The sequence below is a fragment of the Beta vulgaris genome, chromosome 7 (assembly GCF_026745355.1).
Source record: "Beta vulgaris subsp. vulgaris cultivar EL10 chromosome 7, EL10.2, whole genome shotgun sequence".
In the NCBI taxonomy this organism is placed as follows: domain Eukaryota; kingdom Viridiplantae; phylum Streptophyta; class Magnoliopsida; order Caryophyllales; family Amaranthaceae; genus Beta; species Beta vulgaris.
The window spans coordinates 42,039,108-42,056,381 of NC_079208.1; the positions used below are offsets into that span (position 1 = coordinate 42,039,108).

The 17,274-nt window shown below is 35.1% G+C and overlaps 1 long non-coding RNA gene across 5 annotated transcripts; it reads right to left on the reverse strand.

Moving 5' to 3' along the window:
• Positions 1 to 726: 726 nt before the first annotated feature.
• Positions 727 to 5,281, reverse strand: LOC104899493 (uncharacterized). 5 transcript variants are annotated; one of them, XR_007268393.2, is made up of 6 exons: positions 4,510 to 5,281; positions 2,293 to 2,442; positions 2,111 to 2,200; positions 1,646 to 1,909; positions 1,462 to 1,560; positions 727 to 1,056 (listed from the first exon to the last, which is right to left on the reverse strand). It is a non-coding gene; the product is annotated as an uncharacterized LOC104899493 (long non-coding RNA). The 5 variants fall into 5 exon arrangements; XR_790961.3 differs by having other exon boundaries at positions 1,646 to 1,724; positions 1,859 to 1,909; positions 2,111 to 2,442; XR_008967102.1 differs by having other exon boundaries at positions 1,646 to 1,724; positions 1,803 to 1,909; positions 2,111 to 2,442.
• Positions 5,282 to 17,274: the final 11,993 nt, after the last annotated feature.

Consider the following 17,274-nt stretch of genomic DNA (forward strand, 5'->3'; position numbering starts at 1 on the left):
TTTCCATTTAGGGGTGTTTCAAAATAAATGCAACATTTTTTTTCTTCCCTTATTTAGTAAGCTTTGGGGGTGAAAAGACAATATTACCTTACTTAAAAAACAAAAACTGATTTGTGAACCTTAATTAAATCCCTAAACATGTTAGCCCAATTTAATGATTCCGACCATAATTCATTAAACCCAACCACTTTTCAGATTCAACCCCCCAAATTAAATCAACCCCCTCAAAAATAATTAAACCAACCCCCACTACTACAAAAAAGGGCAAAGATAACTGTTAAATTAGGCTTTACATAACAGTTTTGAGGTGTTATCCAAGTCAATGTAATATAAAGTAAACATAACACCTGACAATAGTGTTATGTTTGCCAGAGAAAACATAACAGTCATTTGTAATACACGTTATGCCACTGGATAACACATTTTGTAAATAAGTGTTATGTTTGCTATTTATATAACAAATTAATAGGAAAATTTAACACTTATCTTGAATAACTATTATGTTTTCCTATAATATATATAGCATATATTACCTATAACTGTTAGCTATGATATTTTTTTAAAAAGTTAATCAAATTATCATTTCATGCATATACTGGCAGACGCATCACAACAATATCGTACAGTATAATTCCTTTCTTTTTACAAGATAGTCCAGCACCTGTATCTATTGTATAATTAATACTCAACCCATATCATCTTACAACCAATATATTGAATATGATATTCCAAACTTCCAAAATTTTTTATATCCCAAAATAATTCAACTAATATTCATAATTCTAAACTTCTAAAAAGAACAACTATATATACATATCAATATTAATCTAAATGATAAACAAGATCAAATATAGCCTATAGTCACATCCACATGATATCAATATCCAAATCCAAAAATATAATGCATGTCCAAAAGTGGATTAAGATTAAAAAAAAATTAGGCGGAAAGTTAGAGCTCGTTCATCATTTGTGCTTCATGTTGATCTCCGACGTATGTAATCCACAACTCCCATCAATTTTCTCCTGAGAATAGGTTGAACCAATACCTTGATAGTACTACGATAAAGGTAATTACAAAATAAGTATTCATATATAAAAACTTGAAAAGTAATTGAACATTATAATTAATCATGCACAAATTAAAAGGAAACAAATGCAGGTGCATGAATTTGTAGTAAATTTGCTAATAGTATATCGCATTTGTCGGTAATTAGCTAGCAATGCTTTTGTTGCTTACTTTGTTGGGAAAATCTACTTTAAACAATGCTTAATTTTCATAACTCTTTTCATCATAGTTGTAGCAAGATCATTCAGATATAAAATAATAATCAAGTGTTTTTAACTAATTTACCCAAACTACTCTTCATCTCTCTAATATAATATAGATGTAAATCTACATTTTGAAAGATTCATAATAATATAGAAATTAAAAAAGTCAAATTATAACCAATGTTAAAGTACCTTATCTGGAATAACTAGTCGTCTCAACTATACCGTCTCAAACATGTAACGACATACATAATATCCACAATCTAGAGTACCAAGCGGTTGGCGAGGGCACTATACACAAGAAATCACAAATAGTTTAATATATAGACAATGAAAAATATTTGTGTATCAAAATAATGAAATGAAAGTCAGATACCTTTATTTGCAGAAGAGCTTTAACTAAGTAGAGGGATGATAATTGATGTCGAAATTACACGGATGGGCTCATCTCAAACCTACATTGAAGTAATACACCTTTAGGGACTTTTCATGCAAATATTAAAGCTAATGAAAGGTAAAATAAATTACTCAACCAAAACTTCTGGTTTCAGATTTTTTTGTGCACGTTGTTGATCTCTCTTTTATGTACCTCCAAGGTTTGCTTTAGATGTCAAAATTTGGCGTCAATTCACCTTATTACCTAGCAACATAAAAAACCATTCTACACCGAATTAGACAAGTTCACACACAATATACTATTAGTCTATTCTATTATACTCCCTCAGCACTCAAATAATCAGATAATTCCTCCACACTCAAATAATGAAATAAAATCTTGTGTAGCTGTGTAACTGATATGATACATATGCTACAAATGATGCACATATTTATTCTGGCTTACCTTTTCCCTTCAACTCTGTAAGGCTTCTGGAGTCATCATAGAGAAAGCTTGGTTGGGGGCTGCTTCCACTCTAATTTTCTACCTATTTTCCTATATTGTGAGTAAAACTATAAATCAAGTACTTCCACTTTGTTCCTAGTTCTCATGCAACCTCTTACATCTAAAAGATCCCGGTTAATTACCTATATATTTAAGTAAAACATATATCGAATCTGCAATTGTAGACGACTGTCTCACTCTAAGATCATCTCCCTCCTGTTGAAATAACTCCAACTGATAATAATAAAATAAAAAAAAGGCTTTCTTCGTTGCTCTTCTAGCAATCTAGGGTCCTGAAAGAAAAAAGAAAAGAGCATAATTCAACAACGATGAGAACAAAATGAAATAACCACATATATAGTCAAACTTAATTTCGAATATATATTTATAATGAATACAAAAGTCTTTACTCATGATTTAAAACTGATGAATATGAGAGCGGGATCCTCATTATACACAAATGTCTACTGTCAAAACTCGCTCAACTCATAACAGAATGATATAACCATATAGTTATCCAACTCATTGCTATTCCAAATGCATTTCGCCCTTGAGCATATTTAGATATGAAACTACGCATAATATGATACAATTACTTAAAAACTCTCACTGCTTATTTTCACAAACCCACTGATTGTTAAGAAAATGGTTCGTTCTTTAAGTCAATGTCCAAGGGCTAAATTGCCAAAAACAGTCCATGCTAAGGAAGAAACATCAGTTTAAAGGAAAAATTAAACATTACATCATCACAATAATCTATCATTACACAAAACATACTGAGGAAGAGATTGATCTAGGAGGAATATGGCATCTGTTTTATGCACCCAAGTATCCAGTCGCAACTACTCGGTTTAAACTAATTACAGTAAACTATTTCTAGAAATTATTGTGGGTTGCACTACATATCTCCTATTCAACTGGGATATGATGCATAAATCTAATTCACTTTGAGAGCTGGTTCTCTAATATATACCCTGATTAGGAAAAAATCATAACACATATTATCAGCTTAATTGGAAATCATGCACATGCATAAAGTATTTTCAACACAAAAAACTTGATATAGATTGTACTGATTACACAGAAACATGGAAGTTGGGGCTTGGAGCAGTGTCTCCTTGCCTGTTACAATCCTACATAGACAGAGATTTGGTCCCATTGCACTCGTGGCGGTTTTCACTCCCTCTCTCCATGTAGGTTCTTTTACACCATTTGGTCACAGGGGGAAGACAGTAGATTACACCTATTCTACAGCTTTTATTACATCTCAGGGACAATACTTTCTTAAGAATATTCACCGTCACCAATTCTAAAGCTTTAAGTCCATCTCTAGCAGCCCTTTGCAACCTTTCTAAGGGAAGCTTAAGAAACAAAGGAAGGTAGTGAAGGAGAGAAGAGAGATGACAGCGTTCCTATTGAGATGTAGGGAACATAATTTTAACCCACCCAATGTCCTAAACATTAAAAATAATGCAGCAGAAAGCCACAATGAAAGAAGATATTTGCTGAAAATCAAAGCCCACTTGTGTAGCAGATTTTATCAAAGACACGGAAAGTAGATTGTAGAAGAAAAAGAAATGGGTATATAATCACCAATAGATCGACAAGAGATATAAACTATACACTATTTTTAGTTTGAATTCTTAGTATACCAGACACAATTTCACAAACAAATCTCCTCTGGTTTTCAATATTTGCATTATTTGGCTGCACAAGCAGTTTTAAAGAAGAGATTAGAGAAATGAGAACTTTGTTTTTAAAGGAATTCTCTTATGAAGTTTCAAGGTGAACTAATAATTCATTGAAATTCAATGTCAGAATACGAAACAAAATACACTACTCACATCAGAGATTCACAAGACAACATAACAAATACGTATAATTGTGTATTAGTAAGAAATTCACAAATTATAATTCACTCATTCACCAATTTAGTTCAATAACAAAGTAAATAAGTTATAATTTACCAACACTGTGAATTCCCAATTCACATATTCCAGTGTTTTGATTTTTAAATTCATAAATACAATCTTTTGATTTTTAAGCTCAAAAATTAGTAGATTCCTAATAACAAACCCATATAAATCCACACAATTCATAAACCCATAAACTCACAAATCATTAAATCATTAGATGAAAAGAAATTGAAAGAGCTTTTGAGAAAGAAACGAAGAAAATTAACCAACGATACACCAGGCTAAAATCTACAGTCACATAGACCGCAGACCCGACTGGCGGCAGAGGTGGCGGACATCACCGGCGCGACGACTCAACAATAATTAGAGAAAAATGGCGCGTTAAGCAGCAAAGAATAAGCCCTGGAAGCCCACAACAGTAAGAATTAATCGTGTTAAGCATACCTGGAAGCCGATGACAACCAATGACTGGAGGCGACCGACGCCAACTTACGAGGGGAACTGAGAGAGACAGAGAATAGAGAGTGAACTGATACTGGTTGAAGAGTTTTACATCAGCTTGAAACGATTCGGTAGTAACTGATACTGGTTCCATAATTTCCACTGCCGCCATTATTAAGAGAAGAAATTTGAAGAAAAAACGAGCAACGAGAAATTAGAGAGAGAGTTTAATGGTAGTTTTTTTTTTTTTTTTTTGGAGAGGCGAAAAAAACCCTACCAAAAAGGGTTATAGCAACTTAAAAACTTAAAAAAGGCGGGTTTAAAGCAAAAATTCAAGAAAATATAGTAAGTGCTCCTAATTTTTGGCTATAACAGTTTTTTTTTTCAATTTAATTATTACGACAGATTTATAATTATTAATAATAAGCAAAGATAACAGTTTTTATTATTCTCATAAAAAAATCAAAGCATCACATAATAATTTCATAGCAAAGATAACACACCTTAAGACAAATTTTAAGTGATATATTATCAATACAACCTAAGATAACAGTTCTACGCTTAAAACGTTAAATTTAGACTTTACATAACAGTTGCTTAAATAAGAGTTAGTTTAGGAGTGTTATGTTTGCTCTTTTTTGTAGTAGTGCCCCCCCCCCCCCAAAAAAAAAATTAAAGCAACCCAACCCCCCACATTTCTTGAACTTTCAACTCTCTCCCCTTCTCTCCTATTATCTCCTCTCTGTTCTTCAACCCTAACACTAAAACCCTAGAATTTACGACCCAAATCACGATCTCCTTCTCTCATCTTCATCCTTAAACACCAAATAGAAATCATAGCCCACAATTTCATCCCCAATTTGAGTGTCTTGACTGATGCATTGTTCGAGACTGATGATGATGGTGAAACGTTGTTAATCAAAGACATCTGTGCCTCCTTCGAGCGTAGATCTCCTTGGCCTCGTTGTTTTTATGAAACTGGGGGTGTGGAACATCATAAAGTGCAAAGAAGGTGCTTAAATGTGCATTGAGCAGTTGGGGGAGATGGAGGCTTTTCAATCGGGGGAGGTGAGGCCCAAGTTAGCACCCGAATTGGCTACGTAAAATGTTAAAGAGGATAGCGACTGTCAGATCTTAGAAGATTTTACTTTTTTCGATGACTCATCCCTTGCGGGCGTGAAGGAGATTATTGATCTTGATAGTGAGGAGGAGGAACAAGAAAAATTAGGGTTTTTGAAGAAGATGATGAAGTTAGAAAAAATTGAGGAGGATTTTGTGATGCATGATGTGGTGTAGGAGAAGAAACAGGGAAATTCTTCTGTTCGTAGGCCCTATATGCTGAGGTTTTGCAGTGAGATCTGCAAGTTACTAAAAAAGGGGGGTTGAGAATGAGGGTAAAGGAAAGGAGGTTGTTGTGGATAAAGGGAAGGGGCTGGTTGTGGATGGTGGGAGAAGGGTTTGTGGTGTTTGCGTTGCCAGCAATCCAGCCAGTGATCAAAAGAGGTAGAAGGAAGAGGAAGCTTATTTTATCTTCTTCCCAAAAGAAGAAATGGAGGGTAGCGCCACTCCACTCCATTCTGTGCAACGTAGTGAGGGTAGGAAGAATTGGGTTGGGTCATGCATGCAAATTGATGAGGATGAATGGGATCCTCAAGCGTTGAAGTTCATGAAAGGACATGTCCCTACATTTAGGAAGCAGCACATGTGATTGAGTCCCACATCTGCCACAACATAATTTGGTTATTTCTTACTCCTTTAGCTCTTTTGATCATTTTAGTTGTTGCTTGCAATCCTAAATTGTGATGAATCCCTGAATTATGTGCCTCACTTTGTTGAATGACCCATGTTAGTATGCTGAGGTTATTGGCTAATGATGTTAATGGTTGATTTTTTACTGTCCCTAATTTATGTTGCTTAATTGTGATGAGTACCTGAATTCTATGCCTCACTATGTTGATTGACCCATGTTAGTATGCTGAGGTTGCTAGCTAATGATGTTAAAGGTTATTATTGATTGTCCCTAATTTATGTGGCCACCCAATCCATATGATGAAGGGACTCAAAACAAGGTTTGATTTACTCCAAAGTTCACTCTGTTGAGGTACCAAATTTTGTATTCCATGAGTTAAATTAAGATACCCCTGATGGATTATTAGATGTCAAATGATGAGCTATGTTGAGATATCAAACCTTGTATTCAATGATGTATGATGTGAATTTGGTTTATCCCTGCCTTGTTGGATGTTTAGAGTTGTAGTATTGAGTCCCTATTAACCCCAAAATCCAAAGGATGAAGGGGATAATTTATTCTTAAACAAGATTTGAATTGCTCCAAAGTTAACTCTATTAAGGTTTAAGGTGTCAAACCTTATTTTTAATGACTCTAGTAGAATAATTGCTTACTCTTGCGGTGATATTGATGCAGTTTTACCCATACGCAGCAATATATCACGTAAAAAGAAAAGAAAATATAAAGTAACCATATTGTTGCGGTTTCGGCCGAAAACCACATCAATATGGTTTCGACGAATTTTTTTTGAAATTCTTCGACTATTTGACCAAGCATATTGCTGCGATTTTTGGCAAGAACTGCAGCAATATATTAAAATAATATAAAAAAATATTATTTGAACCTATTGCTGCGGTTCCTACAAAAAATCGCAATAATAGGCTTTTAAAATTAAAAGGGTCCATCTAGGATTTCCTTGTTAAGCTAGGGTTTCGCTCCTCTCACTCTCTCTCCTCCCCTCTTCCTCCATCAGTTTCACGTCTCCTCCTCCCCTCATCTTCTCTCACTCTTCCTCTCATTTGTTTCACGCCTTCTCCTCCCCTTCATTTTCTCTCTTCCTCTAACCCTCTCATCATCTCAATCACCTCTTAACCCTCTCATCCTCTTAATTCTTGGCTGATGCTTTAACCACCCTCGTCGATCGACTGTTCGACAAGAAATCAATGGCGTCGCAAGGTCGCTCACCAGATTCGACACCAACCATCCTTCGTCGTTGACCATTCGTTTGTCGCAACGTCAGTCGCCAGATTCAACACTTGCTCGTGGCTCTGGTCGTCCACCATTGCTTGCTTTCGTTGGTCGTTGTTTCTATGTGACTCCTTCGTCAACACTCGCTCGTGGGTTGCCTCGAGTTCTTCGATTTCTTGGCGATTTATGTTAGTTCGGGTTTGTTGTTGATTTTCAGTTTCTTCGAGTTTGTTGTTGATTTTCAATTTCTTATTTTTTTTTTAGGATCTCTTTTTGATTTTCAGTTTCTTTTTATTCATATATATTTTTTAATTATATTTTTTGTAATTACTCATTTAGTTGTAACTATTGCTTTTTTATTTTTGCCTTTTCATTTTACTTTTTTATCTTTTGTATTATTTACGGAACTAGATTTTTTATCTTTATATATATTAATGAGATTCATATGTCATTTCATCTTCAGTTCGTCGTGGACGGGTAATTTGCCTGATTTTAATCTTTCAAATTTGATTGGAAAATGCAAAAAAGGAATAAAATTAAATTAAATACATATACGGGGACCTATTGCTGCAGTTTTGGGCAACAACCGCAGCAGTAAATCAAACCTATTGTTGCGGTTCCTAGCCAAAACCGCAGCAATACGTTGTACGTTTTTTATAAAAAAAAATAAACCTATTGTTGCGGTTTTGGCTAGGAACCGCAACAATAGCTTGACTTATTCTTGCGGTCAAAAACCGCAACAATAGGTTAATTACCTGTTGCTGCGCTCTTAATTATTGTGCGGCCAAAATTGCTGCAACAGGCCACTTAATGATCGCATCAATAAGCATTTATTCTACTAGTGTGAGTAAAATCCACATATCCCTAATGGATTAATGTAGGACCAAATTTGAGAAAACTTTTTCATACATCGCAAACTGAGAATAAAATCCACTGCATAAACTTGACTGCGTCTACCAACCTAGGTTGATATGCATACCTGTAATCTATACAAAAGTTTTTTACTTACCTAAGTTTATATGCATACCAAGTAAAAACACAAAAGTTGGTATGCATCTACCTATACCATTTCAAAACACAAAAAAGTTGTTGTCCATCCTGTTTCAGTTTACAAAAAAATCTTGCATATCAACTATAACAATAAGAATAAGGTTTGTGTTATTTCACTATTTTGATAATGACATATAATTAAAGTTTATGTGATTTTAGTTTATTAAGTCCGGTTTTTAGGTTATTATGTTAGAAGTAATTTCATATGTCTTAGGTTTATTTTTCCTGTTTTGTTTATTTTATTTTATTTTGTTAGATTTATTCTTTTAGTTTTAATTAGTTTATTTATCTTTAGATTTCACGAATAACATGTTAAATAACTTATGAAGAATTGATTAGGAGTTTAATCAAGATTAAGTTGTTTATACCTTATTTGTGATATTCGTTTAATATTATGGAGGTAGCAAATTTAGTATATTAAGTTTCCATAATATTTTGTTTAGTAGTGTGCAGCATCTTTGGTTTTCCTACAATCTAGGAGCCGCCAAACACTAGCCTAAGCATGCGCTTAAAAATAGATTGTTGAGGTAGTTCCTACATTTTAGGAACCACAACAACTAATCTATATATAAGGCGTGTGAACGTGGAGAAGTGGCTAAGTTTAAGGAAGCCCAACTGCCAACGGAATTATCACAACGGACATATTGTGGAGAAGTGGCTGAAGCTACGTGTGATAATGGAGAAGATCTTGGAGAAGAACGTGGAGAAGAACTCGAGAAGAAAGGTCCCTACAAATAGAGTTTTGTAATGATCTTATTTGAGATACTTTCAGAATTTTATGTAATATTCTTAGTGAAAGTACATTCGGTTTTCGTCTTCTTAGAAATTGATGTATTATAGATTGGGTTGAGTGAATTTAAGTCTGTAATCATTTTGAGAGGAAAACAGAAAGAGAAAGAGAAAGAGAAGAGAGAAAGAGAAAAGACTTTGAGTGAAGTCAAGGGAGAAGTCAACTATTCAGGGGGAACAGGCTGACAGGGAACCAGTTCCTAGAGGAACAGAGTTGGCCCAAGTTTAGGTTGTACAAAAGAGAGTCTTTTGGCCTAAAAGTTATTAAAGAGAATTGTGTCAAAATCCCTCGTGGTCAAGGTTTTTCTTCCTATTGGGCCTAGGAAGTTTTCCTTGTAAAAATATCGTGTTCCTAGTTCTTTCTTATTTCATGCAATTATTTCTTTCTTATTCAATCATTCTTTTATTTCCGCAAAAAGTTTGAAAATCTCTCCAACTACAATTCACCCCCCCCCCTTGTAGTTGCTTAAGTGTTCGTCCAAGACTAACAATTGGTATCAACGCCTTGTTCTTCCAAAATCTGTTAACACTGAGGAGCTAGTTCCTGGAAACGATGAACACATCAGGAGAAATATTGGAAGAAGGTTACTCAACTCAGCGTCCACCAATGTTTTATGGCAAGTATTATCTATACTAGAAGAATCGTATGAAAATATTTATCAAGGCCGAAAATTATCAAGTTTGGAGAGTAATAGAGATCGGTGACTCCGATGTCACAGAGAAAAATGAAAAAGGTGAAGAAATCCCGAAGCCACTCTCCAAATATGATAAAGATGACTTCGACAAGATGGAGATGAATAACTTGGCCAAAAAGATTCTCCACTGTGGTCTTGGTCCCCATGAACACAATCGAATCATGGGATGCAAATCAGCCAAGCAAATGTGGGAACTTCTTCAAGTTACTCACGAAGGAACAAACAAAGTCAAGAGATCAAAGATTGACATGATCATGCACAAATATGAGCTATTTCAAATGAAGCATAAGGAGTCTGTTCAAGAGATGCTCACAAGGTTCTCCAACATCATTAATGAGCTTGAATCTCTAGGAAAGATCATCACTCCGGAGGAACAAGTACAAAAAGTTCTACGAAGTCTTCCTCAGGATGAAAAATGGATGGCAAAGGTTACTGCCCTGCTTGAAACTAAAGATTTCACCACATTCAATATCGAACAACTTTTCGGTTCCTTGTTGACTCATGAAATCCATCTAGGAACTCATGAAGTTGACTCTAATAGGCCTAAGGCATTGGCTCTCAAGTCTGATGACTTAGAGGAATCAGAAACTGACGATGAAGAGGCAACACTGATCATGAAAAGATTCAAAAAGTTCTTCAACAAAAACTGCAAAGGGAAAAACTTGAAAAAGCCAGGAAAGTTAAGCTGTCACAAGTGTGGAAGTCCGGATCACATTTTAAAGGAATGCCCTCTCTGGGAAAATGAAAAGAGCAAAGGAAAGTACAAGGAGAAGGGAAAGGAACAGCAAAAACCTTTCTCAAAAGTTGATATGAGAAGGGTCATGGTTGCTGCCTGGGGAGAATCCGATTCAGACGAGGAGCAGGAACAACCAGAAGAGGAGACAGCTCATTTATGTCTTATGGCAAAAACAGACGAGGAAGAAGACTTGCCAAACAACAATTACGCATAAATGTTATTGAAGAAGAGTTAAAAGAACTTTCAAAGAATCAATTAATAAAACTACTTTTGGAAACTTTGGATGACTACAAGGCCATTTGTGTTAGAGAAGAAAATTTAGAAAAAGCCTTAGAAGTCACCAAAGGACATTCAAATTGGTTTAAAAACAGTGAATGCAAACATTGAGGAAAGATTCTTTGAAGTCTTTGATGAAAACCGACGTATTCGAGAAGCTTTTGAAAATGCTAAAAATGAAAATTATTTCTTGAATATGGAAATGGCTGAATTGAAACTATTTGTTCCTGAAGGAACCAGTTCCTCTATAAATACCAAATCCGAGTTCGAAAAGTTAAAATTCGAACATGAAAAAGTTTTGAGTAAATATCTGGTACTTAAAGAGAAAATAGAATCTTGAAGAACGACTCTTCCTGATCCAGTGAGCTGGATACAAAAATATAAAAATGAAGGAAGAAGTGGGTTAGGTTTCAATCACAAGAAGAAAAACAAAAAAAAATATGTTGATCTTCCAAGCAGCCGAATATGCTCTTACTGTGGGAATAGTGGACACTTAGTGTCTGACTGTTCCTCCAGAGAAGAACATATTGAAATGAACACCCACTTAGTTAAACAAGTTTGGAAAGTTAAGAGAAATACAAGCCCGACAGAGGAACCCAAGTCAAACTGGGTTCCTAGCACTAACTGATTACTTTGATACAGGCTAAAGTGAGGGGGAACAACATGTGGTACCTCAATAGTGGTTGTTCTAAACACATGACAGGAGATAAAGAGAAATTTCTCACTTTCAGCCTATGATGGAGGGATTGTGACCTTCGGAGACAATCTTACAGGTAACATAGTTGCAATAGGGAAGGTAGGAAAGTCTAAGTCACATTCCATAGACAATGTATTTTTGGCCGAGGGTTTAAAACATAATCTGCTTAGTATTTTTCAATTTTGCGACAAAGGGAACAGTGTAAATTTTACTGATGAATGTTGTGTAGTAAGTAATGCAGGAACAGGTACCAAAATACTAGAAGGAACAAGGAAAGGGAACACCTACGTTGTTGATCTCAACCTTGATCTCAACCTCCTAGTTTTGAAAACCCGGATCTTCCGAATCATGTCTATAAGCTAGATAAAGCTCTTTATGGGCTTAAGCAAGCTCCTAGATCATGGTATGAAAGACTTTCAAAATTCTTACTTTCTAATGACTTTATACGAGGCAAAGTTGATAGGACCCTATTCCTTCGATCCAAAGGAACATACATCCTAGTGGTTCAGATTTATGTGGATGATATAATTTTTGGTGCAACTAACGAATCTCTTTGTAAAGAATTTGCTGAGTTAATGCGTAGTGAATTTGAAATGAGTATGATGGGAGAGTTAAACTTCTTTCTCGGTTTGCAAATCAAGCAAACTGAAAAAAGGAAGAATGATCCATCAACAAAAATACATAAAGGAGTTATTGAAAAAATATGGACTGGATCAAGCAAAATCAAACCATACTCCTATAGGAACAGGTACAAGGTTAGATGAGGATCAAAGTGGTAAGTCCGTAGATCAGAAACTCTATAGAGGTATGATTGGTTTCTTACTTTATCTAACTACTAGTAGGCCTGATATATCCTTTAGTGTTGGTTTATGTGTAAGATTCCAATCAAATCCTAAGGAATCCCATTTGACAACTGTCAAAAGGATTCTTAGATATTTGAAAGGAAGTGATGATCTTTGTTTGTTCTATCCTCGAAGTGACATCTTTGATCTAGTAAGCTATTCAAATGCTGACTATGCTGGAGACTTGGTGAATCGCAAAAGTACATCGGGTATTATCCAGTTCCTAGGATCAAGCTTGGTTTCTTGGAGCTTAAAGAAACAAAACATTGTTGCTCTTTCCACAGCAGAAGTTGAATACGTGGCAGCTGCTGCATGCTGCTCTCAGGTATTATGAATCAAGCAACAGGTACGTGACTTTGGCATAAAATTTAAGTGTGTTCCTATATTCTGTGATTACACTAGTGCTATTTGCATTTCCAAGGATCCAGTTTATCACTCTAGAGTCAAGCATATTCACATTAGACATCATTTCCTAAAAGACAATGTAGAGAAGGGATTAGTCAAAGTTGATTTTTGTCCTACTGAAAATCAAATAGCTGACATATTGACTAAACCTCTATCTAGGGACAGGTTTGAAAAGATACGCTTGGAACTAGGAATGATAAAAATTGTTTAAATGTACACATGATGTTGATTCCCCCCAAATTGTTTCTTACTAATTATGTCCTGCAACCTTCATGAATTAAATTTCATACACCTAGGGTCAAGTATAAGGACTCACATATGTCTCTGAATATTACCCTTAGTGTCCTTGCACATATTGGGTACGTATGTAGTTTGTATATTATGGACACATTTTTATCATATGCAAGAGTAAATTTTTTATTTTCTTTTTCCATTTTACTAATTTACCTCCAAATTTCCTTGTTTCTTTTTCTTTTCACACCTTTCCGTCCAAAATTAAAAACATTAATCTGAATTATGGCCAAAATTACGCGTTCAATTAATCTAATGTTAAATGAAGAAACTTCATTAATTACCTTCCAAAAACCCATAAACCGTTTCATTAAACCGTTTCATTAAACCTAACTCTCCATTTCTTTTTCACACGGAATTATGATTACATTATAAACCCAACCCATCACATCACTGACCCCTCATAATTTCCCTCTCACATCAACTCACTTGTCTCTCTCTCTCTCCTCTTTCTCATCTTCAACCTCACACCAAAACTCTGTCACCATGTCTTCCAAAACTCAAAATTCCGGTGATCATGAAAATTTCCCAAAAGAGAAAACACCATCCCATGATGAATTAAGTGCTTAAGAATCATCCAAGAACGATGCAGATTCTACCGGGTCAAAATCGGCATCCTCTGCTCCTATTTCTCTCTCTCCGAAAAAGGAAGAAGGTGAAAACGATATTTAAAGCGATCAAGAACAAGAGATTACTGTACCTACAAAACGAGGTAAGAAAACAAAATCTTCACAATTTCTTGTGGGCTTTTGTGTAGATATTGCATGGTGCAAAAAGTCTAAGTGGAATGAGTTATTGAAAATTTTGAAATTTCAAAAGTGGTTGAAAATTGTTAGCATAGATGAGGGTCTTTGTGAAAAGGAGATGAAAGCTTTTTGTTCTGGGTTTACCATATCTGAGGGTGTGTGTGTGTCAATTATCAATGGGTCTGTAGTTACCATCATTGAGAAGAAACTGGGGGAATGGTTTGATGTTCCGAATGAGGGTTACAAGGACTACATTAAGGGTAGGGCTAAGTTGAACATAAATGGAGTTTCCAATGCTCAAATTCTTGCTTTCTTTAACGGCAATTCAAATGATTTATCTTTAGATCAAAAAGAATTGTCTCCATTTCATAAGTTGCTATTTCAATTGGTTTGGCGTTTCATTTTACCCCATTCCTCAAAAAGAACCCAGGCAAGTCTAATGGATCTTTCCATTATGTACTGCCTTGCTGAAAGCATAAAAATCAACCTTCCCTCCTTGATAATTTCACATCTCTCTCACTGCATTACTTATAACACCAAAGTGGGTTATGGAAATCTTCTTTCCTCTGTTTTCAAACAATGCAAAGTTAAACTGCCTACTAGTCCCTCCTTTTCTCTTGAGCCAGAAAATTATCTTACAAAAGAAACTCTAACTAGGCTAAGCTTGAGGTTCGTTGGTAAATGGGAAGATAGATTTTGAGAGAGAAGAAACTCCTGTAAAGGTTGAAGTGGGTAGTAAGAGGAAGTTGGATGAATAAGGGGTTCCCAGTGGGTCTGTCAGGAAGAGCCAAAGGTTGGCTGGGTCCAAGTTCTAGAAGGAGCAGGATCAGGGTGACACCGTCTTTATTCACCTAGATTATGATCTTGTCCCTTCTATTGCTGTGGATTTTCCATTACTGTCTACAACTGGCTTAACAAGCTACTCCGGGAAATTCAGGACTCCTTGACCCTTCTGCACACTAGGATCAATGCCATTGAAGCTACTGTCAATGTTCTGGACTCTCAGCAGCAACAACAAATGCTTGCAATCAAGAATGCTGATACTGGGATCAGGAACAAGGTGGATGGTGTGCTCTCCAAGATAGATTATGTGGTCTCCTCTCTCTTCAAAAGAACCAAACCCTAACTTCTCTTAACTTTGGACCAATTGAACAAGTTTTTTTTGGCTGTAATTATTAAACAATCTTTTGCATTTCTCTTATTGTGTCTGAGACACATGAAGTACTTTTAATTTCTCTTTACTTTCTTCACTTTCTTTTGCATTACTCTGCATATTGCATAATTATTGTTGTCTATAATGTTGCTTTCTGCATGCCTATTTTGTTTGTGTGTTTGGATGGCTAATATTATGAGATGTATGTTTGAGCAACTTGCTTGTTGCCTAGACTGTTCTCTCTATTGCTGCAGGTACAATCCTTGGTTTTGATAATGACAAAGGGGGAAGAGATATGACTGTTAAAACAAAAAAAAATTATCATAGTTCCTATGTATATTTTTCTCTCATCCCTGTTCCCAGTCAAGTCTGATCCTGTTCCCAGTCTCAGTAGAGTTTTAATTAGGTTAGATTGTGGATAGTTGGTGTAGTTTATTTTCTTAGTCTTTAGCTTCTTTAGATTTTTTTCAAAAACATAAAAACTTAATTTTTTTTTTAATTATTTGTCATAATCAAAAAGGGGGAATTTCGTTATTTCACTATTTTGATAATGACATATAATTAAAGTTTACGTAATTTTAGTTTACTAAGTTCGGTTTTTAGTTTATTATGTTAGAAGTAATTTCATATGTCTTTGATTTATTTTTCTTGTTTTGTTTATTTTATTTTATTTTGTTAGATTTATTCTTTTAGATTTAATTAGTTTATTTATCTTTAGATTTCACGAATAACATGTTAAATAACTTATGAAGAATTGATTAGGAGTTTAATCAAGATTAAGTTGTTTATACCTTATTGTGATATTCGGTTAATATTATGGAGGTAACAAATTTAATATATTAAGTTTCCATAATATTTTGTTTAGTTAGTGTGTGCAGCATCTTTGGTTTTCCTACAATCTAGGAGCCGCCAAACACTAACCTAGGCATGCGCTTAAAAATAGATCGTTGAGGTAGTTCCTACATTTTAGGAACCACAACAGCGATCTATTTATAAGGCGTGTGAACGTGGAGAAGTGGCTAAGTTTAAGGAAGCCCAACTGCCAACGGAATTATCACAACGGACATATTGTGGAGAAGTGGCTGAAGCTACATGTGATAATGGAGAAGATATTGGAGAAGATCGTGGAGAAGAACTCGAGAAGAAAGGTCCCTACAAATAGAGTTTTGTAATGATCTTATTTGAGATACTTTCAGAATTTTATGTAATATTCTTAGTGAAAGTACATTCGGTTTTTCTTCTTCTTAGAAATTGATTTATTATAGATTGGGTTGAGTGAATCTAAGTCTGTAATCATTTTGAGAGAAAAAGAGAAAGAGAAAGAGAAGAGAGAAAGAGAAAAGACTTTGTGTGAAGTCAAGGGAGAAGTCAACTATTTAGGAGGAACAGGCTGACAGGGAACCAGTTCCTAGAGGAACAGAGTTGGCCCAAGTTTAGGTTGTACAAAAGAGAGTCTTTTGGCCTAAAAGTTATTAAAGAGAATTGAGTCAAAATCGCTTGTGGTCAAGGTTTTTCTTCCTATTGGGCCTAGGAAGTTTTCCTTGTAAAAATTTCGTGTTCCTAGTTCTTTCTTATTTCATGCAATTATTTCTTTCTTATTCAATCATTCTTTTATTTCCGCAAAAAGTTTGAAAATCTCTCCAACTACAATTCACCCCCCCCCTCTTGTAGTTGCTTAAGTGTTCGTCCAAGACTAACAGTTTGTGTAGCATTCAACCTTGTATAGTAGTAGTGGAAACAAAAAATTACTTCTACCTTCTTCTTTTTTCATGCATTAGAATATCTCGCACACACCCCACTAGTCTGCATCCACTTCAAAAGTCTCCATAGGATCATCTTCTTCAACAACTTGATCTTCTTATTCAAGTAGTCCACTGCAACATCAATGGTTTTCTGATCTACTGTTACATTTTTTGGTAGCAGTCCCAACCTTTCGAATCTCATTTTCCCATGACGAGGGTTCTTGTAGTTTTTCCCCTTTTAACTTGTAAAATATCAACCATCACATATTATAGTTGTAGCCATGTGAACTTTAACAACAAAGGTTCAAAGAAATCATATGATGATTTAACTTTTTCAATTAACTCATCAATGTTCTTGGGTCCTATATT